The following is a 22,326-nucleotide window of genomic DNA, read 5'->3' as shown; positions in this document are numbered from 1 at the left end:
GGCAAAGGCGGTTAACCACCCTGTGGGGATAGAAAACAGGCCCAGAGAAGTGGTGTGACTTGCTCTAGAAGATCACAGAACCAGTATGCAGGAGACGCTGGACTAACCCGAGCGGTGTGCCTTTCCGAGAGGGGACCTTACTAACGCCCAGTATGTGAGAGGCACTGGTGCTCAGGGACAGATAAATACACGAGGTGGGTTATTGGGATTCTCTCTGGAACAGATCGAAAGTTCTTTAGGAGTGACAACAGCATAGTCCTCCACCCTCAGGAAGCACAGGGTCCATCATTGATCAGAGGTCCTCTTGTCTCTCCCTTGAATCAAACCAGATGCCCCTTTACAGTGTCATCCATCCACCCACGCAATTAACATCATCTCTTGAAGAGATTACCTCCTAAACACCTACACATTCCTCTCCACTTCATCCCACTGCCAAGTTCAAACACCATCTCTCCCCCAAAATACTGTAGCATCCTCTTCCGCACTTCAGCCCAGGCTCCACCTTCTCGAGGATTTTGCTCTCTATGAATGATAATTTTAAGTCTCTCTACTGGTTCATTCCCATCCACAGGCAAACAAAGTCTAGTGTTGTCCATTAAAAAGAAGTCATAACCCTCCTCAGACACTATACCCCACCTCTAGCTATAGCCATCTCTTCCCGTTCACAGCAAAATTTCTATAAAGGACTGTCTACCTGGTCTCCATTTTCTCGTTCCCATTTATTCCTTGATATAGTCATTAAAATTATGTATATTTACACATTTTTAAAACATTGTGTATTACATAAATGATACCATAACGCACTTTTTAAATTCTAGGTAATCTTTGAGATCTGTCTATGATCATACAAAGGATAGATCTAGTTCATTCAGTGTAATTACTGCATGGTATTCAAACATGTGAATATAACACATTTTATTTATCCTGAACCCTATATTTATCATTGAGTTTAGTTTCAGCTCTCTCTCTCTCTCTTTTTTTTTTGTTATTTTTTTAAATGCTACAATGAATATTCTTATGTATGCCTCCTTGTGTTCATGTTCATGTGTGAAAATTTTCTGGGGTGTACATCCAGAAGTATATGCTGGGTGTTGGTATTCTTGGGTTATACAATGTATGAATTTTCAATTAGGTAGGACCATATCCTAACTTTTATCTCTAAATTCATTGTATTGATTTATTCTCCCACTGGCTGCACATGACTTTCCTGACATCCTCATGGTCAGACTTTTTAATTTTCACCAGTCTGATTGGTGTGAAACAGAATCTCATTTTGCTTTTATTCTTTCTCTCATCCCTAGTTATTGGGGGTATTTTCCATATATTTATTTGTTGTTTGGGTTTCCTCTTCTGTGGATTGTTCATATCCTCTGCATAATTTTTGATTAGGTCATTTTTCTTACTGATTTGTAGAATTTCTTTATACATTCTGATATGAACTTTTATGTGTTCTGATATGTCGCAGATATTTTCTTCTATCTGCCACTTTTAACTTTGTTTATGGGGTCATTTGTGATACCGAAAATTTAAATTTTAATGTTATCAATACTTTCTTTAATCGTTTCTGCTTTTCTGTTTTGTGTTCCCTATCTTGAGAACAGAGATATCTCCTCTATATTTCTTTCTAACATGTTTAACATTTGTTTTTCATATTTACATCTTTAATCCACCTGGAATTCATTTTTGTGTATGTGTCAGGTAAGAACCTAACTTCATTTTTTTCCCTACATGGCAAACCAATTTCTTCATTTATTGAGTAGTACATCATTTCTCAACTGTCACCTGTATAATAAATATATCAAGTTCATAATACGTATGAGCCTATCTCTGGGATCTCTGTTCTGTGCCATTAGTTTATTTTCTATCCCTGCTCTAATATTTCACTATTTTAGGTAGTAAGGCTTTATAATAAACCTTAATATATGGTAAAAACAAGCCTTCCTCTTTTTCTTATTTTCAAAATGTTTTTCACAGTTTTAAAATAGTGAAATTGATATCAGTTTGTCTAGTTCCGCAAAAAATTCTGTTAAGCTTTTGGCTGGAAGCATTGAGTTTAGAGAATAATTTGGGGAAAATTCATGTTTATGATTTTAATCAGATCTACTCTTATGTCCTTCAATAATGTTTTATAATTTTCTTCATAAATGTCCCATCTTTTGATAGAGTCCTTTCTCTATACCTAACAGTTTCTGTTGCCATTATATACAGAATTTTGTTTTATCACATTTTCTGGTTAGTTATGGCCAGCATATGGGAACAATATTGATTTTTGTGTCTTGCTCTTATATTCAGCAATTTTGCTACACACTCTTATTAGTAAATTATTTTGGATTATCTGTGCATTTAATATTGTCTGCAAATAATGATCTTTCTTTGTCTTTTATTCCCAGTCCATTTCTTTTTCTTGCCTTATTGTGATGGCTAAGACTCTACCACAAATTTGAAGAGCAGGCGTCATTGATATTTCTGACTTTAATGAGACTGCTTCTAAAATTTCACCATTAAGTAGTGTATTTATGGTGGTCTTCTGCACTTTTAATTTTTAAATATACTTATTTTTACATGTACATAGTATAAAAAGCCAAATGATTCTACAGCAATTATGAAAGAAAAACAACCCCCCCAAAACTGTTCTATTTTTTAACTCCCTAGAGGTAGTAACTTTCTTCTATTTTTAAAGTTTTTTTATTAAAAAATTTTTAACTATATACAAAAGTACAGAGAACAGAACTTCATAGGAGAACATAGTTGTTTCTCTTTCCCTTTTGCAGTTGCTTGTCACTCCAATTTGTGGACTTACCATACTTTATTCATCCAGTCCCCTTTGGTGGGGATTTTGGTTGTATCCAGTCTTGATATTACAAGTAATGCTTCAATAAATTGCCTTGTATATATTTCCTTCTACACTTTGCCAGTATATCTTTGTGGTAGGCTTCCAGAAATGAGATTGCTGGGTTAAAGGGTATCTGCATTAGTAGTTTTACTATATATTGCCAAATTCTCCTCTCTAGGGACTGGACCAATTGCATTTCCACTAGGAATGTATGAGGGTACCCATTTCCCCATAGTTTTGCCAACAGTGTGTTCTTAAATTTTGGATTTGTGCCAATCTGATAAGATAAAAATAGTATCTCAGTATAGTTTTAATTTGTGTGCCTTTTATTATGAGTGAGGTTAAGCATCTTAATGTCAAGAGCTACTCTTTTCTTTTTTAAGATTTATTTATTTTATTTTAGAAAGGGAGAGAGAGAGAGAGAGCGTGCGCATGTGCAAGCAGGGGGAAAAGGCAGAGGAAGACGGAGAGAAGCAGACTTCCCATTGAGCACAGAGCCCTGGAGCAGGCCTCAGTCTCACAACTCTGAGATCATGACCTGCACCAAAATCAAGAGTTAGATGCTCAACTGACTGAGCCACCCAGGTGTCCCTGTCAAGAGCCATTCTTACTTCTTTTTCTAATGATTATTGATATCTCTAGTGAATTTTTCTGTGATTGTTGGTCTTTTCATTTTCTCTTTTGGAAACTTTATATACTTTGGTAATGAACCTTTGTCTGATATTTAAATTTCAAATATTTTTTCTTGTTTTGTCATTGATCTTTTCACTTGATTTGTGGTATTTCTTGACAGAGGCCACCTTTTAAAACTCATTATTAGATTTATTTGCTATCAACCTCTGTATTTCTAAATAACGAACATACACTGCTACTTCTTCAGTTTTGGGTTTTAAGCATTACCTATTGGCCTTCCCTTTGGTAGGTGAGCATATAGTACCCTTTTGTCATACTCATTATCCATCAGGCACTGGCCTTTCTGCCTGCCTGGGTAACCCTAGATTCACAGTCCCATAAAAGTCTAGATGGAGGAAATGGTCTGGGGAAGATGGGCCATTACTGGGACTAATGCATCTTTTACAGCTGGGAGCAGGCCTTGTTGTTTCCACTGTCTTCTGTTAAGTTGGTTTAACTCCAAGATTGATGGAGAGCCAATGAGTAAAAGGGGTGGATGTAGAGGACAGGAGGATAGACTAATCAGTGTTGATTTCAGGGACTCCCAGAAAGTCTCTACTCATTCCTCTTGCCATAAAATAGCTTGTACAGTCACAGAATGTTGGAGTTGAAAGGGACTTATATTTTGGTTCAGGCCAAGAGGCTGAGGAGTGATGGAAAGGACCTCAGAGACTATCAAGTTCCATTCTCTCATTTTCCAGAAGAAAGTCCAACCTGAAAGCCAAAGACACAAGTGAGGTTCTCAACATCACATGGATATCAGAGGTGAGAGTCAGGACCCAAACCCACCCATGTGTTCCTTGCTCTTTTCCCCATTACCCCCTCAGGCAGTGGCTCTCCCCTCCGTCTGTATGTGAGAATCTCCTGAACAAAGTGTAAAATGCCCAGGGCTCATCCACAGAGATCTGATCCACTGCTGTGAGGCAAAAGTTTCAGCACTGAAGCTAATAAGGCCAACTCAGTGCTTTGTGTATAACAGAAGCTCAATAAACTTTTGTCACATGTGAATTCACAATTTAATGGGCACAAATGAGTAAATGAAATATCCTTGCCGGTTAATGTTCCTTCATTTTTTTTCCAACTTTATTGTAGAAAATTTTAAATATTCACAAAAGTAGAAAGAGGAGTATAATCATGTGCATAGTATATAATCTGCCTTTTGACAGGTTTTCTGGAGAGTAGAGGAAGGAGTGACTGTAATCCCACTGAGAATTCCAACAGCCCCACGAGGCCAGGCTCCAGTTACCTGTGTGCAGCATCTTTGGGAACCTCTCAGACCAGATCCCACTGAACACATGGCTGTGAGAGGTGCAGATGAGGGCATCCAGTGCCCATGAGTGCTCCCCATGCCCAGCTCCAAGGAAGAGCTCAGCTCCAAAGGAGGAGAAGCCAAGTTAGTGCCGGATGGTGCCGCTGGTGCTGGGATTGAGTCTCCAAAGGGTGCTTAGCTCTCTGGCATGGCTTCTTAGAACAGGAGATGACTCTATTCTGCTCAAATAGCACTGCCCTTGACTCCCTTTGCAGGATGATTGAAACTGCTCCTCTTAGTTATCATCAGTCCATGAGAAAGTTTTAGTCTTTCTTTTAAGCTCATTGTAGCGATCAGATCTCCATTAAGTTTTCTTGGAATTTAATAAAATGATGGCAGTGACTCCCAAAGAATCAAGTTCACAACATAGCTTCCAAGTTTCTGGGAATGCTGGTCCCCTGCTGACTTAGTAGGCTTGAGTGCTTGAAGCTAGGAGCCCTAGAGAGAGTGGCCCTGGGGTGGGGACAGAAGCAGGGAGGGGCACAGCTGCTGAGCCCGAGAGGGGGGGGATGTTGGGGGACAACTGCCAAGTGCCATTTGCTCCTCCAGTGCTCCCCCCTGCCCTGCCCCAGAGAAGGTGTCAAGATGCATCCTTAGGAAGGCCCATGTACCTGCCCCACCACCTGATTCAGCCTACATGCAAGGAGGGGCGGGTTGTGCTCAGGACCCTCACAAGCCTGTTTCTGGAGATCTGCACTTCTTTTTCCTATCCTTCTTGCCCACCCTCCCTCCACATTCCCAGCGTACCAACACCATGCCCAGCAGCCCAGGGATCCCCACCCCACGGCTTTACTGCCCAGGTTGGGTTGGTGGATGGGTAGACAGTAGCCCACATTAGAGACACTCCTCTCCATTTATCTTCTCACTCATCAACACTTCCCTATTGTGTGCACCCACCGGTAGGTGGGCGGTGGGGGGAGCTCGGTCACATTGCTAATGTGTACAGGTAGGCAGTGTGAAATGACCAAGGGGTCTACTACTCATCCTCGATAATAGTATCCCCAGCTCTTACCATGGTTCTTGGCACATGGTGGGTGCTCAACAAACACTTGCTGGAAAGATGGATCAGGAAAGATCATTGGCTCTAAAGCTGGGAAACACAACTCTTCCCTTGTTACCATCAGTGGTTCGGCGAGAGCCTGTGATGAGGTCACCTCTTTACTCTGGCCTCAATTGCCTCTCACGTAAGCTGGGGTGGTTGCATTGGTTGAGCTCTAGGTACCTGCAGTGCCTCTTTCATGATTCTCTGGTGGAACAATTCTTCCCTATCCTGATCCATGCTGAGCTATTAAAGCTAAATACTACCCCTCTTGGGAGAGAACTTATATTTAAAACAGGCCATCTGAAAAACAGTACCTAACCCAAGAAAGAGCTCTGATTCTGAAAACTCAGAGCCAAGGGGCCAGAAAGTTCAAAGTCATGGGCCAGATTAGTTTCGTGGGGGCAGATCCTGAGCCTGAGTCCCAGTCAGCAGCTGGTCTTGGCAGTTGCCCCGCAGAGGACGTCTGCCTGCCACACATGGGACAGACTGCAGGGTACTGTGGGAACGTGAGGTGACAGAACTCATCCTGAGAGGCCATGCCACTCTATAAGATGTCGCCCACACTGTCTCTCACCCATGTCCCCTTCCCAGAGTCAGACCTAAATTCACACCTGGTTTGAACATATTTCATTCTGGTCACCGTGGAGGCCGAGCTGAAGGAAAAACTGCAAGATGCAAAATGAGCATTTAGCAGGCTCGACACTGGAGCCAGGGTGACCGGGACTGAGCGAGGGCCTGTGGACGTCACACAGTGTGTGGGGTCGGCGTTCAGGCAATCTTCTCTAGATCCGGAGGATCAGGTGGTTCGGCTGCTACCAGGTCCTGACCAGATTTACAAGATAACCCTTCTGAGTTCGTCGTCTATAGACCCCCAGGCACCACAAAGTGCTGGGGGTACTTCCCGGAAATACAAGGCGGCTTCCTGACTTCAGCCTGGTCCTTCTGAGAGTCTCTGGGGATAACTAGGCGGTTGCATTTGAAATAAGTTCCCCACCGAAGTCTGAGAGTCACCAGGACATCGGAAATAACAAGAAGTGTAGTTTATGTCTTAGGCAGCTTGCCACGCAGGTGGAAATGGCCCCAAAGCAGGAAGGAAGTATAATCACCGTGTGTTTTCGAAAGATGACTCTGGCAGCAGTTGCCCAGGATGGCCTTGCGAGGGATGCTGGAGGCAGGAGGTCTGGTTGGAGGTGTTGGCAGTATGCCTGGCTGGAGGTGAGCACAGGGGCACTGCAGAGGAGGGGCAGGTGCCACATGTCAGCCTCCGTCATAGATGCGGCTTTTTTTTTTTTTTTTTATGGCAGGCGGTCACCAATTCCTTTTGGACACTGGAAAGCTGTAGACGACAAACAAATAAAAACAGTCCGAAAAAAACTATTCCATTTATGCTAGCAGAGGCCCCAAGCCCTGAAAAGAGGATGGATGGTCTGCCTTCTCTGAGTATAACTCAAAATAAAACAACACTGAAGGTTCACATGGATGTTGACATTTAAAAAGCTTCTTTCTGGATACATTCATTAGAGCTGCGCTTTTATCTTTTTGGTTTCTGTTTTGCCGGGCCCTAAGTATGGGCTTAGTCTTTCTGTGAGGTTATCAGAACCAGCGAGGGAGGCAGGGTGGGTGGAAGGAAGTCAGGAGGTACTTTGGGAGGGGTTGGGAGTGATGAGCTTTGAGGCAGATTTGACATGGGATGATGAACATGGGATGAGAGCAAGAATGAGGACAGTCCTTGCGGGAGGTCAGACTGACCGAGGAAGAGAAATTGCAGCTTCTGGATAGAGCTGAATTGTTCTAGTATCTAGAAAATTGAGCTGGGTAAGAAATGGGAACATCCCTCCAGAGTGGGGACAGGCGGTCTCTGATCGTGAGTTCCAATGCTGTCTGCGTGGGTGCACGGGCTCTGAGACCTCAGAAAAATGCACCCCTTGGCTCAGGGGAGAGGTCAGGAAAAGCCACAGGCTAACATGAAGCCAAATGAGCAGCTGAAAATGGACACAGCCATCTTTAGACACTGATTTTAGACCATGCAATGAGCCTGAGTTGGAGATCCAAATACCCATCAGTATCTATCAGTATTTATCTATCTTGTCAATATCTAAAAGGTCCTGTTAAGTCCTTTTTTTAAAAAAAAGATTTTATTTATTTATTTGAGAAAGAGACAGAGCATGAGCAGGTGGGGAGGGGCAGAAGGAGAAGCAGACTCCCTGATGAGCAGGGAGCCCAACGCAGGGCTCGATCCCAGGATCCCCGGAATCAAGACCTGAGTTGAAGGCAAACGCTCAACCGACTGAGCCACCCAGGTGCCCTAGCTCTGTTAAGTTCTATAGTTAAAAAACAACAAAAATCTGCCTGTTTTTTGCTCCCTATTTTATTTTTTTAAGCCAGCATTTTCTAAAACATGTAATCACCCATATAAGGCAGAGGTTTCAAACTGACTGACTGAATCTGGCCCTGGCACGTTTTGTTTGTCTCATGGAACATTTGCAAAAATGAACTGGTTGCCGCCTTAAAAAATCAGGTGATTTCACCTAAAAATCCAGATTACCAACTTCTCTTGGAAAAAATCAGATCTGGCCATTTCAGGACCCCCTTCCCATGTGGCCACCGTCTGAGGGACCTGAGCTGTGGTCATTTTGAGAAGGGACAGACTCTCTTCAGTTTGCCAGAGTCCCCAGGACCCACCTTTGTCCCCTCACCACCCTGAGCACCAGCTGCCATGGATCCTCACATCTGTGCTATTTTTTCTTAGCAAAGAGCGCTCAGAAGCATATTTATACGGCAGTTCCTATTGAAAGCATTCTTTCATCCAGCCTGCTTCGCTCCTTCATACTCGTACTGAAACTAATATGCGATATGTCAACTCTACTGCGATTAATTTTTTAAATTAAAAAATGGCAATGCTAGAAGTGGAAGGGGGGCTTCCCAGGGGGAATTAAGTTGCCCACCCTCCCCCAGAATCTCAAGACAACGTCAGGAAAGCACGAATGACATGAACACAGTTGTAATCTTTCGAAATGCTGTTATGTGGCTAATGGAAGCGTATCATGGGGTGTCTGGGTGGCTCAGTTGTTAAGCGTCTGCCTTTGGCTCAGGTCATGATCCCAGGGTCCTGGGATCGAGCCCTGCATTGGGCTCCCTGCTCCATGAGGAGCCTGCTTCTCCCTCTTCCACTCCCCCTGCTTGTGTTCCCTCTCTCTCATTCTCTCTCTCTGTCAAATAAATAAAATAAAATCTTAAAAAAAAAAGAAAAGAAAAGAAAGAAAGAAGCGTATAGTGAAAGGAGTCCACTTGAGGTGTTCTAGGTGTGGAGAGGTCTGAGTGGGGCTCTTCCTCTGTCTCTCCACAGCCTGAGTAAATCCTCCTTCTCAGGCACCCCCCTCCTTTGGGCTGATTCTGTGTTCACCAAGCAACGTCCTGGTTATAAATTCCATTTCGGGAAATGGGTATCTCGGAAGGCAGATGTGAATATTCTGGTTACTGGCCAGCCATGCTCATTCATTACACATTTGCAAATTGGCCTTCCAGCATGCCTGCTTCTTGGGAGGTGTGATTAGCACAGGCCTGTATCCCCCACGACCTGAGCTCCTACTTTGCAAAGCTAAGGAGCAGAATATTGACGAGCAGCATCCTCACCAAGGAACACAGTCACCTGCCAGCCCCCAGCTCTGCCCAGGGCAGCATCCACTCCAGCTGCAGGTCTGCAGTCGGAGGCCAGGGCATCTAAGTGTCCCGGGTTGCGGGTAGTCTCGTGGTTGTTTGCTCCCGAGTTCTCACTGTCCCTGGGAGATATTCTGGCCTCTGACCCTGATGAGTGTCCTGCGCTGTGCCCGACACAGAGAAGCATTCTGTGAATGTTTGTGGGAAGGATTTCAAACGGAAACATTTCAGCAGAAGCCAGGTGACCCCCCGCCCCCGCCCAGCCCCCATCAGTGATGTCTGAGGGGATTCCTGCTCTGCTTGGGAGGCTGTACTTCTTGATTTCAGAAGTCCCTTCTCGGGTTCTACAGCTCGGCTTCCTAGGCTGACGATGGCAGAGGGCAGAGCAAGGAGGACCGCGAACAGCTCCGGCTCCGGCTGGTGGGCAGTCGAAGGTGGGTCTCTGAAGGGAAAGGGCAGTCTTGTCCCAGCAGGCTTCTGGCAGCTTCCTGGTAACGAGAGCCGCTCTCCCAGGATCCCTGGATACCCGGGAGACAGAGAAAAGGCACATGTTGATCTGCTCCATTTTCCTGTCAGGCCACAGGTGCCGGGGCAGAGCAGGGCACAGAGGGGCTCCTGCCTACTCAGAGGAGACAGGCAGGAGGGGCCCAACGGCCAAGGAGGATGTGCTTGGGGCCAGCTCAGCACCTAATGTTAACGAATGTTGTGCGTCCTTTACCTAAGGAGAGTTTCGGGGTGTCCTGCCAACACTCCGGGTGGTGATTGGCTGGAGGAGATGCAGGAGACCGCCCCCCCCATGGCCTCGGTGCCCTGCTCTGCAACCAGCTTCTGAGGCCTCAGAGGAGAACTGTGTGGGTCACCTATTCCTTCCTTCTGTGTTGCCCATGCCTATCACAGCCGAAAGCATTGCTTTTGCGTTTTTCAGAAAGAATATTATGATAGTACCACCTGGTTGTAACATTATTTTCATGTTCCCATATTTACTTCTTCTTTATGCAAATCCCAGACATCATGGAATAGGAATCCTTAAAAAATAAAGACATTTTTCTCACATAACTATAATACCATTTACTTTCTCACATAGCCATAATACTGTATCACACCCAACACAACGAGCAGTAAGTCCTTTGTTTCACCTAATCCCCAGTACATATTCCAGTTTCCCCAATTGTCCCACCAATGAGTTTGTATGGTTGGTTTGTTGGTAACAGAGCTTTTTAAACAGTGTTCCCAGCAGCCTCGGGCTTCTGCACAAATGTCTCAAGAGACCAGCCCAGCAAAGTTGAGCCTGAGGGGAAGGCTCAGGCCCCCTCCCCTGTTTCAGCCAGAGCAGGTTTTATTATTAGGAACAAAAGGGGTTTTCTGTTAAGACCAAAAAAAAAAAAAGATTTGAAAATCATTTCCATGAGGCATTACTTCTCTCATACATTCAAAGAGAATGCCTAGGCTATAATTGCCTTAAGTCAAAGGGGTAACATTGGACACCCCAGTGGTGGGGTAGTGGGAACCCAGGGTTGGGGTAGGGAGATTTGGCAGAGTCAAACAGTTATAGAAGAAGAGATTTTATTCCCACTGGACATGAGCCTAGACCCACAAAACAGACTGGAATACATTGTGTCCTCTTGGTAGTTTCTCCCCTAGGTACCAACACATCTAACATTTTCACTCGTTCCTATCTAGGTACCTAATCCTGCTCTGTGAACCCCACCTCATTCTTGCTTATTCTTAGGGCAGATTGGCACATTCTGAGCCAATGAATTTTGAAAGCTCCCCTGCTCAGTTCATACTTGTGCTTTGTCTAGGTTGACTCTAAAGAACATGACCTCAGAGGAATGGTCTTCCAGAACGTTCATCATTACAGTTTGGCATCACCAAAACAAGATGAACACAGAGTAGGAACAGAACAGCCCTGTTGGTAGCAAAGCAAGAACCGTTCTATCACAGGTGCAGCACGTGAGCAAGAAGCAGCTGCTTTGTTGTATGAGCCTGAGCAACGCAAGCCCACGTAATGAGAGGAGTGAGAAACTCTAGGAAATTCTGACCTTTTCAGGGAACCTTAATCATCATAGCTATTGATAATAGCTCGAGGCCTTTCTCCTCCTCCAGAACAAGAGCCCAGATGAACCTGCCAAAATTTGCTTTTGAGTTCTTGAAGTTATACTTCAAATGATAATATTTGTCTGTTTTGTCTGTCCTGCTCAACTGCAGAATTGTATGCTCCATACAGAGGATAACAGTGTCCATTTTGTATCTACACACATAGATCAGTGAGCACATGTTTTTTTCACTAATATGGGGATCACACACAAATAAACATAGTTTGGGTAGAGGAAAACTAGGGAACATTTGAAAGGAGTCATCCTTTCCCACCACTAATATTTTTGTAATTTGTCAATTAAAGGCTTATAACAGTCTAGCTTGCCTTTGAATCCAACTACTGCTAAATACCAAGTTCCCCAGGGCGCCTGGGTGGCGCAGTCGGTTAAGCGTCCAATTCTTGGTTTCAGCTCAGGTCGTGATCTCAGGGTCGTGAGATCAAGCCCCATGGTGGGCTCCGTGCTCAGTGCAGAGTCTGCTTGAGTTTCTCTGTCCCTCTTCCTCTGCCCCTCCCACTCTTGTTCTTTCTTTCTCTCTCTCTCAAGTAAATAAATAAATCTTTAAAAAATTATCTAGAGCCCTTTGGATTAAGAGATGCATAAACCAAAGTCCACTCCCTAGGATGTCTGTGATTTAGTTGGTGACACAAACTTGCCCACCAGAGAGACAAAACCATGTAGGACAGTATACACTCTCCCCTCCTGCCTGTTCAAACACGGCCCTGCTTTCGATGTCCACACCAAATCTTCCCCTCACACTAAGCATTCCTCTACTCAACCAGCCTCTACTGAAGACCTACTGAGTGCCAACCAAGTACAGTATTGAAACCAGAGGTAGAGGTGGCGATCCTATCTTACATCCTTTTGTCATTCCCTCACTAGCTAGAATTTGGTCATATAACTTATTAAATAAAGTTTGAAAGGTTGGGTTGTACAGAATTTTCAGTAAACATGAAAGGCTATAAATCTTAACACAGGAGAATTGCAAAACACTAAGAACTCCCGCCCATGCTTTAAAACACAGCTCAAAAGTCACCTCCTTCATGATGCCCTCCCTCACTTACTCAGGCAGATTTAGTTCCTATCTTCTGAGTCCATTCTACTTGGTGAAGACCTCTATAGATAAAATTTAGCATAGTAACTGTAAGTATTAGTTTACCAAGTTTCCCTTGAGACAAGCACCTGAGTGTCTGGGGGAAAAGGAAGGACATCCCATACCCTGTCCATGGAGACAGCTCCTTCCTATTTCTCGGATGGAGGGTGCGTAGGGGATACATGTGTCCAGCAGGCTTTTTCCTGACAGGATGACAGATGTGCAAATAAAAATTTGCAAACTTACCACTCCAGGTAAATATACAACAGTCCTCCCGACTCTCTTTCCTGAGACTATAAAGAAAAGGCGTTATCAGGGGAAAGGAATTGGGAGGTAAGTGGTCAAGGGTACAGAGTTTCAGCTATGCAAGCTGAAGGAGTCCTAGAGATCTACTGTACAGTGTAGAGACCATAGTTAACAAGACTGTATTGGATACCTCAACTTTGGCCAAGAGGGTAGGTCTTAGTGAAGTGTTCTTATCACAAAAATATATATAATAATAATAAAAAGGGTGGGAGGGAACTTTTGGAGAAGATGGATATGTTTATGGCATAGAGCGTGCTGATGGTTTCTTCGGTGGATACTTATTTCCAAACTCTTTCAGCTGAATATTTAAAATCTGTATAGCTTTTTGGATGTCAGTTGTAGCTCAATAAAGTGGTTAAAAAAAAAAGAAGAAGAAAGAGTTCTAGGTTTTTGAAAGAGGAAAAAAAAGAAAGAGATGGTCTAATCAAAGGCTGTAGATTTTGAGGTTGGGTTTACCCAGCAGAGCGAAGTAAGGACACTTGGGAGAGTGTTCACTCAGCATTTCCAAAACAAGGAAGATGGTAGTAGTAGGTAATATTGGCTGTCAGGAGAAGGATTCTTCTCCAAAGAATCCACTAGTAAGGGCCTGGGAAAAATTTTACCTGAGAAGGTGGGCATCTGAGGGGGAGAGTCTGGTAGCCATAGACATTGGTGTAGCTGACAGGCCCCAGGGAAGGAGAGGAGATGGCCGGGGGCTGAGGGTCAGGAGTTGGAGTCAGAGACTTCCTTTTAACTTGGAGTTAAAAGGAAGCTTGAGATCCTCTCTTTCACTTCCTTGGACATTTAGATTTTAAACTCATTTGTAAATATTGGTTCGAGAGGAAGCCTGGAGTAGATGATGAGCCAGGTTTGTGATTTTAACCTGAAGCCAAATTTTAAGGCTTTCTTGTAGCATACCCAGCTAACTGGAAAATTTGAAGGTAAATACATTTTGAAGAGAAAAAAAAAAATGTGTTTCCGCTGCTCTCAGAGGAGGGCTTTGCAACCTGCGAGTGACATCGTCGTTTTGTTGCCTGTGAGAGAACTGAATGGGAAGTTCTGTCTTCACTTTTTCCAAAGCATTTATGTGTCTAGGAAGGTGCCAGTGGGTCTCTAGGAATGGTTTCTTAACTGCCTTGGTGCCCTCCTTTGGAAAACAAAGGCACATTATCCAAGTAGAACGCTCAGCGGGGTGGCTCTGGGCACGGCCCTGCCGTGTTTGCTTTCTGCCGACATCTGGAGTGGGAGCCGTGGTGACCGGGCGTATCTGACGGCCGCACGTCTATCCCCCGGGACTTAGGGGAGCCATCCCAGGGGTGCTGGATCAAATGAACATTTTAAAGCCTGCTAATGCACTCGTCACAATGCATCCCACTTCTCTGATGGATCTGGTATCTGAGTTGAAGGTGGGGGTGGGGGGGCCACTTGCCCTATTGCTGGGACTGAGGGGTTTCCTGGGATGTGGGACTAAAACCAGAACAGTACCCCACAAACTGGGATGGTGGCCGCCCTGCTAAAGAGCATCCCCCTTTCCTACTGTCGATGCCAACAAGAGAAGACCGGATGGGAAGAGGGGAGACTGTACGACTCCTTAACTCAGTGGCTGTCAAACATCAGCCTGAATTGAAACTACCTGGAGGGCCCACTAACGCGGGTTCTTGGGTCTCATCGCCAGAGCTTCTGATTCAGTAGGTCTGGGTCAGGCCCGAGAACTTGCATTTCTGACAAGTTCCCAGATGCCGCTCCTGCTATGTATAAGACCTCGGCTCTAACACACTGGGTTCTTAGCTACCCATTGGAATCATCTGCGGATTATATATGTATATTATATATAAGGAGTCTCTGACTCCACCTGCTGGTGCTGGGTCTCACCCCGAGACCTTCTTACCCCCAGGTGTTCTGATGTAACTAGCTGCCATGGGGACTTTTAAACCTCCCCAGGTGATCCTAATGGGCGAGAAAGCCCTGCTCCCCCTGCAGTGCTCTCACCTGAATCCGTTTCCCGGCATTTATTCATTTGACATTTAACACGCTATTTGTTCAGCAGCTACTGTGTGTGCTGCCCTGCGTCAGAGGCTGGATGGCTACGATAGACAGCATCCCTCCCTCAAGGGGCTTCCTGTTTAAGGAAGCGCAATACAAACTAGCCAAGCAAAAACGCTGCCCAATGAAAAGTCGTGGCCAGAGCCCTGGAGAAGAAGAGCGGGGAGCAGGTGGAAGAGAGAACGAGGGGATGCAGGGGGAGCTGTCTGGGACAGAGAAGTCGTGGGGGATGTCTCGAAGATGACGTTTCAGGTGAAATTTGAAAAATTAGGAACTGGCTCTGCCAGGTGTGGGGCGAAAAGCACCCCAGGGCACAGAAACCGCTTGTGTGGAGGCCCCAGGTTGGAAAAGGGCTTGGCCTATTCCCGCTACTGTCGGACGGGAGCGTTTCTGGAGACACAGTGCCAGGGCGGGCCGGCTAGCCACTCTGAGCAGGGCCTCCCAGGCCCCGGGGACAAGCGAGGGTCGTAATCTAAGTGCAATGGCAAGCCACCGAGAGAGAGAGAGAGAGAGAGAGAGAGAGAGAGAGTAACATTATTGTGTTTTTATATATCTTTAAAATATTTTGATGACTGTTGTGTGGAATAGAGGTTGGAAGCATTGGACTCAGGTCCTTCACCAAAGATACATGAGGGTGAGAGATTCAGGCACTGAGAAGTCACGAGAAGGTCTCCCTGGCGGGCAGCTGAGGCTCTGGAAGGGCTGCGTGGGGGACACCGTGTGGGGCTGGAGCTATGTGGAGCGGGGGACTGTGAATGCCCATCACACGGAGTCGAGGTGGCTGGGCTTGCATCTCCTTTGTGCCCCGCATGGGCTGATTCACCAGGTATTAGGTTACGTACATTGGTTTCACACCTCTGCCTCTTCTCAGTGTGGACTGGGGCTGGAGGCCGTTCTGATGAGGGGCCAGCTTTACAGTTCCCTGCTAGATGAGCTGGAGGGTCCAGGACTGCCAGCCAAGCAGGGAAGTTCAAAGCCAGGCACCGTGGCCCGGGGACTCGGGGATCCCAGGTGCACGGCCATCTGCAGTGGCCCTTGGCGTTGTGTGGGGACTTGTCATCTATTGCCCAGATGGAGGGTTGCATGAAATGGTTCTGGCAGGTACCCAGAAACCTGAGGTGGGAGGGCAGCGACATGGCCAATCTGTGGAAAAGCCTGTCCTGAGTCAGTAGGTGCCCACGCCCCCAGGGCAAGAGAAGGCGACTATGTCTTGATGTGTACATATATGCTTCGTCACTCAAAAATAATTGCAGAATACATATGAGCTGAACATAATGCTTCTAACAAGTAAATCAATATGCCTCGGGTAGCCTTCCGTGGCCAAAACCTTAACCTTGTCCTAAGCTGCATGCAAGGGAAGGAGAGAAGAGCAGGACGGGCTCAGAGGAGGGCAGGCCTGCCGTAGGTTTGCGGAGCACGAGCTGAGATCAGGTGCCCGCGCTGCTGGCCCCCAGCACACTGCTTCCCTCGGGGAAAGCTCTGTAAGGAAGGACTTTGTGCCAGAGGGCGCAGTATGGGACACTTTGTCCAGGGCCTGAGGAAGACAGGACTGGGGTAAAATGTGTGAAGATGGGTCTCAATGAGGTACTCAGTAAACATTTACTGATGGTGCTGGGCGAGGTGCTGGGAACGAGAGACCCTACGCCGGGCAAGGGAAAGAGATGGAGTAACTACTTGGGCACGAGGGCCATATTTTATTCGTCTCTGTATTAGCAGTGCCTGTCACGTAGCAGACACTCAACACACGGGATTGAAAGAAATGCATTAAGGGCTTCATGAGTCCACTGAAGCATCCCCTGGCTCTCAGTAAGCTCTGCACGCCTGTTTTGTAAGCATGTTGGAGTGTTGCTTTGACAGGAGGCTCTGCCTAGATCTCTGGGAAGAAAGGTGTCAGGTAGAATAGGTGAGATGATTGGGGTGCCTGCGTGGCTCAGTGGCTAAGCGGCAGACCCTTGGTTTCAGCTCAGGTCATGATCTCTGGGCCATGAGCTCAAGCCCCGCGGTGGGCTCTATGCTCAGCAGGGAGTCTGCTTGAGGATTCTCTCCCTCTGCCCCTCCCCCTGTGTGCTGTCTCTCTCTCTCTAAAATAAATAAATAAATCTTTAAAAAAAGAATAAGTATCAAAACCTCAATGAGATACCACCTCACACCAGTCAGAATGGCTAAAATTAACAAGTCAGGAAATGACAGATGTTGGCAGGGATGTGGAGATAGGGGAACCCTCCTACACTGTTGGTGGGAATGCAAGCTGGTGCAGCCACTCTGGAAAACAGTATGGAGGTTCCTCAAAAAGTTGAAAATAGAGCTACCATATGATCCAGCAATTGCACTACTGGGTATTTACCCCAAAGATACAAAAGTAGGGATCCAAAAGGGTACATACACCCCGATATTTATAGCAGCAATGTCCACAATAGCCAAACTGTGGAAAGAGCCAAGATGTCCATCGACAGATGAATGGATAAAGAAGATGTGATATATATATATATACACACACACAAAGGAATATTATGCAGCCATCAAAAGAATGAGATCTTGTCATTTGCAACGATGTGTATGGAACTGGAGGGTATTATGTTGAGCGAAATAAGTCAAACAGAGAAAGACATGTATCATATGACCTCACTGATATGAGGAATTCTTAATCACAGGAAACAAACTGAGGGTTGCTGGAGTGGGGGGTGGGGTGGGAGGGATGGGGTGACTGGGTGATAGACACTGGGGAGGGCATGTGCTCTGGTAAGCGCTGTGAGTTGTGCAAGACTGTTGAATCTCAGATCTGTACCTCTGAAACAAATAATGCAATATATGTTAAGAAAAAAAAAAGAAGAAGAAGAAGAAGGTAGCAGGAGGGGAAGAATGAAGGGGGGGAAATCGGAGGGGTAGACGAACCATGAGAGACGATGGACTCTGAAAAACAAACTGAGGGTTCTAGAGGGGAGGGTGGTGGGAGGATGGGTTAGCCTGGTGATGGGTATTGAGGAGGGCACATTCTGCATGGAGCACTGGGTGTTATGCACAAACAATGAATCATGGAACACTATATCTAAAACTAATGATGTAATGTATGGGGATAATATAAGAATAACAAAATTTTTTAAAAAATTAAATAAAAAAAAATAAAAATAAAAGCAATATGGTGGTCTCTCAAAGTATTAACACAGAATTACCACCTGACCAGCAATTCTACTGGTTGGTATATACCCAAGAAAACTGAAATTTTTAGGGTAAAAATTTATACACAAATGTTCATAGCAGCATTATATTTAGTAATAAAAAATGGAAATAACAAAAAAAAAGAATAAGTGAGATGATGAAGATTTGGGTAGAAAAAAAAAGAGAGGTGAGGATAAAAGAAATAGAATGAGGAAAAAGAAAAAAATGCAGAAACTCAGGGTGGAGAAAAACTAGAGAAGAAATGTAATCAGAGCACACTCCATGTCCTGGGGTCAACAATATTTCAGGGTCATAAAAACCTAACAGAATGGCAGATGGCAGAGAGAATCTGGGAACGCGTAAATGTGTGAAAGACTCATCTACCACTGCAGGAAATAAATAGTGTCTAAGTACGGAGGTTCCTCAAAAAATTAAAAATAGAATTACCGTATGATCCAGTAATCACACTACTGGGTATTTACCCAAAGAAAACACTAATTCAAAAGGATACATGCATCCCTATGTTTATTGCAGCATTACTGACAATAGCCAAACTGTGGAAGCAGCCCAAGTGTCCACTGATAGATGAATGGATAAAGAAGATGTGACATATATATACAATAAAGTATTATTCAGCCATAAAAAAGAATGAAATCTTGCCATTTGCAACAACATGGATGGAGCTAGAGAGTCTAATGCTAAGCAAAATAAGCCAGTCAGAGAAAGACACTCATATGTGGAATTTAAGAAACAAAACAAATGAACAAAGGGGAAAAGAAAAAAAGAGAGAGAAACCAAAACCAACCCCCCCCCCCCCCCCCCGCAAAAGCCAGGCTGTTAAATATAGAGAACAAACAGATGTTTATCAGAGGGGAGGAGGGTGGGGGGATGGGTGAAATAGGTGATGGGGACTAAGAATACACTTATCTTGTTGAGCACTGAGAAATATATGGAATTGCCGAATCACTGTATGTTGTACCTGAAATGAATATAACACTGTATGTTAACACATTGGGATTAAAATATTTAAAAATAGACCTCTAAAACTGAAAAACCTACGCAAAGCAGTAGACATTTATTTTTCAAATATGTGAAGGACCAAGAGTTCAAAGTGGTTGCCTTTGGGGAAAAGGACAGGAGATGTTCCAAAGACTTCCTCCAGCCCTAGGTTAGTCTACCGGCCCTAATACTCTCCTCTGCACAGACCCAAGCAGCAACCGGAGCTGAGTCCCCTGGCAACCAAGCCCTGTTACTGAAACAGAAGAGGAAAGACCAGGGCTATAAAATGGAGAAAAAGGCAGGCCTTTGAATAGGAAGGGATCGTAAGGCACCCCAGGCAGCTGCAAGGCTAACTTCCAAAGTCGAGATCTGCTAAAATGATATTTGATTTTCTGGGTTGAATGGGAAACTTAAAGTAAAAAAATATCTTCCTTGGGTAACAGCTGAAATAATGGAGGAAACCATGGGAGGTAGGAGGGGTCAGGGTAGGATCAAAGCTAATCTTCGGGTTGCTCCTTTCTCAGATGGCCCAGTTTGCCCCAGACTAATTGGGCCTCACACAGCTTGAAGACAAGGGGAGAAGGCCCTTAATAGACAGAAGCACAAAATAGAGGCAGAGAACAGAATGTCAGGGCTGGAACCAATCTCAGCGACCATCTTCGCATGGAATGGAGGGCGGGAAAATTCAGTATGTTTGATCAATCTCCAAGGACACAGAAGCAGATAGGGCAAAGCTGTCAGCTGACGTTGGGTGTTCTGACTCTTGTCTAGTTCTCTTTTCCTTTCCACACCACTGCAGAGAGAGCAAGGTAAGCAGAACAACAATCTGGAGACTTGGGTTCAAGGTGCGGATCCAATGACAACCAATTGCCAAAACTTGGGAAAGTCGCTTAACATTAAGCCTGAATTTTCTCATTTGTAGACTAGATGACATTTTATGAGGTTCTAGTTTCACTCTCAGGCCAAGGTCCTAGGTTGGAGAGAGATATTTCATACTCATGTCAAGCTGGAAGATCTAATTCCATATCTAGCGGGCCTCTACGCATAGAGGCCCAGATCCCACAACTAGAGAGACAGATCCTATGCCTGAGAAACAAGAATTCACATCAGGAGAAACTTTCCATGGCTAGAAAGTCAGATTTCCTACTGGAAGGGCCAAGTTTTATGTCTACAAGGTCAGGTTTTGTTTGGAGGACCAGATCATATACATGAAAAGGCAGAATTCACACATAGGAAGGCTAAACCAATGCCAGAAAGTTCAGATTTCATACACAGTGTTCAGGTTCCATGCATGTGGAACCTCCCTCTATAACTCATATACCAACTTCCATGTCTGGAGTTCCAGGCTCCATACTTTTTAGGTCATTTTTCATGATGAGACATTGATTTCCACACAAAGAGTGCCAGGTTCCAAGCTTCTAGATTAAGATTTTGCATATGAAGTACCAAGTGTCCTGCCAATAGGGCAAGGTTTAATTTTCTTGCGAAGCAAATTTCCATTCTTGAAATCCCACGTGTCATACCTAAAGTGACATAGCCCGCATTTGTAAGGACATGTTCCAGACTTGGAGATTCAGATTCTATCCATGGGGTGCCAGTCTCCATGTTTATAGGGCTATGTTCAATTCTTGCAGATTGAGATTCCATACATGGATCACCAGTTTCCAGCTTTGGAGAACAAGTTCCATGTCTTGGACTTTTAAGATAATCAATTTCCAATTTTCTAACTTCTAAAAGTGCTGCTTCTTAAAATTAATCTGCCTTCCAGCGCATCTGAAGTCAAGGTGCCACGCTGGCTTACCTTTTCTGCCTCCCTGTTTGTAATTGCTATTTTCCATTTTATTGAAACAGAATGAGTGAATGAATAAATGAATGAATGACTGAATGAGTGACTAGCACCCTTCCTGAACTGAATTTGGAGCATTGCACCGGGGTGAAATGAACTCCAGAGTGGTAGCAACAATTCAACATACTGTACTTAGGAAGCCTCCTTTATTCAAGACACAGTCATCCTACATTAGGGCTATGTGACTTTTTCTCTCTTATCCATATTTGTGATGAGGGTGATAAGGGCATAGTGTAGAAACAAGATATTTGGGGATGTCCTGAATTCAGATATGTTATAGAATGAAGTGGCGGGAAGGACGGCAAGTTTTGTTTAATGATCTTGCCTTTTCCATCTGGTTATTTTCAAAGAATGCATTACTACTATGGGAGAGCTCTGTGAGAGCAAAGCAGAGAGGGTCAAATTATTGAATTTAGCAGAGCCTTTTCATCCAGGTGACAAACTCATGGCAAGCCAATCCACCCTTCCTCCCTTCCTCCCTCCCTCCCTTCCTCCCTCCCTCCCGTCCTCTCTTCCTTCCTCCTGTCTTCCTATGCATCTTAGAATTAAGAAATCAGCATGTATTAAAAGTATGTTGGAGAACACCAGTATGCTACAAAATGTCACCTGCGTTTGCCCACGTCTTAGTTGAGTACTTTACATTATTTCCAAGAGGAGAAGATGAGAAGCCCCACATTCACTTCCCACATGTCAACATTAAATCTTCAAGTTGGGAAAGGACCTTGAAAGTAAGTAGAGGCACTCTACATTTCCTTAAACACTCATTGAGACTTGTAGAAAACACATTTTTATTTATTTTGACCAAAAGATTACTGATATCATAGACCCATATTCAGTTTTCACTTGTTTGCAATCTCCTGCTATTCCTTATCAACCACTGCTCCGATGGGCCAGTCATCTGTATTATGTAGGAATTGGATTTAGATGAACCTGATGGAGATATATTGTGAATTCAACTGTAAATAATGCACTTAAAATAAGAGTTAGTATGTCTTTTGTAAGCACCACGCTTATCAGTAGCTCAAAACCTTCTTTTTTGTTTGCTGTTTATTTCCATGAGGTAGATTAACCTGCACTCTTAAAAGCAGAATGTTTACTTACGTAGAAAAAAATGTTCCTAAAATGCATCTAGCGTGTAATGACCTGAGCACTTTAGAAAACCAGCTTCATTAAATTTATTTTGGAAGGACATAAATTAAAATGTTTGAAGGCCATTAGGATATGAGGTCGTTTGCATAATCTCAAGGAGAGAGAGCTAGGAAATCAAGCTTGGAGTGTGGGCAGCCAGAACTTAC

The sequence above is a fragment of the Mirounga angustirostris genome, unplaced genomic scaffold (assembly GCF_029215605.1).
Source record: "Mirounga angustirostris isolate CCGP_5_RB_7025 unplaced genomic scaffold, mMirAng1.0.hap1 SCAF_6, whole genome shotgun sequence".
NCBI classification, from domain to species: domain Eukaryota; kingdom Metazoa; phylum Chordata; class Mammalia; order Carnivora; family Phocidae; genus Mirounga; species Mirounga angustirostris.
Note: the sequence above shows the minus strand (reverse complement) of the source record.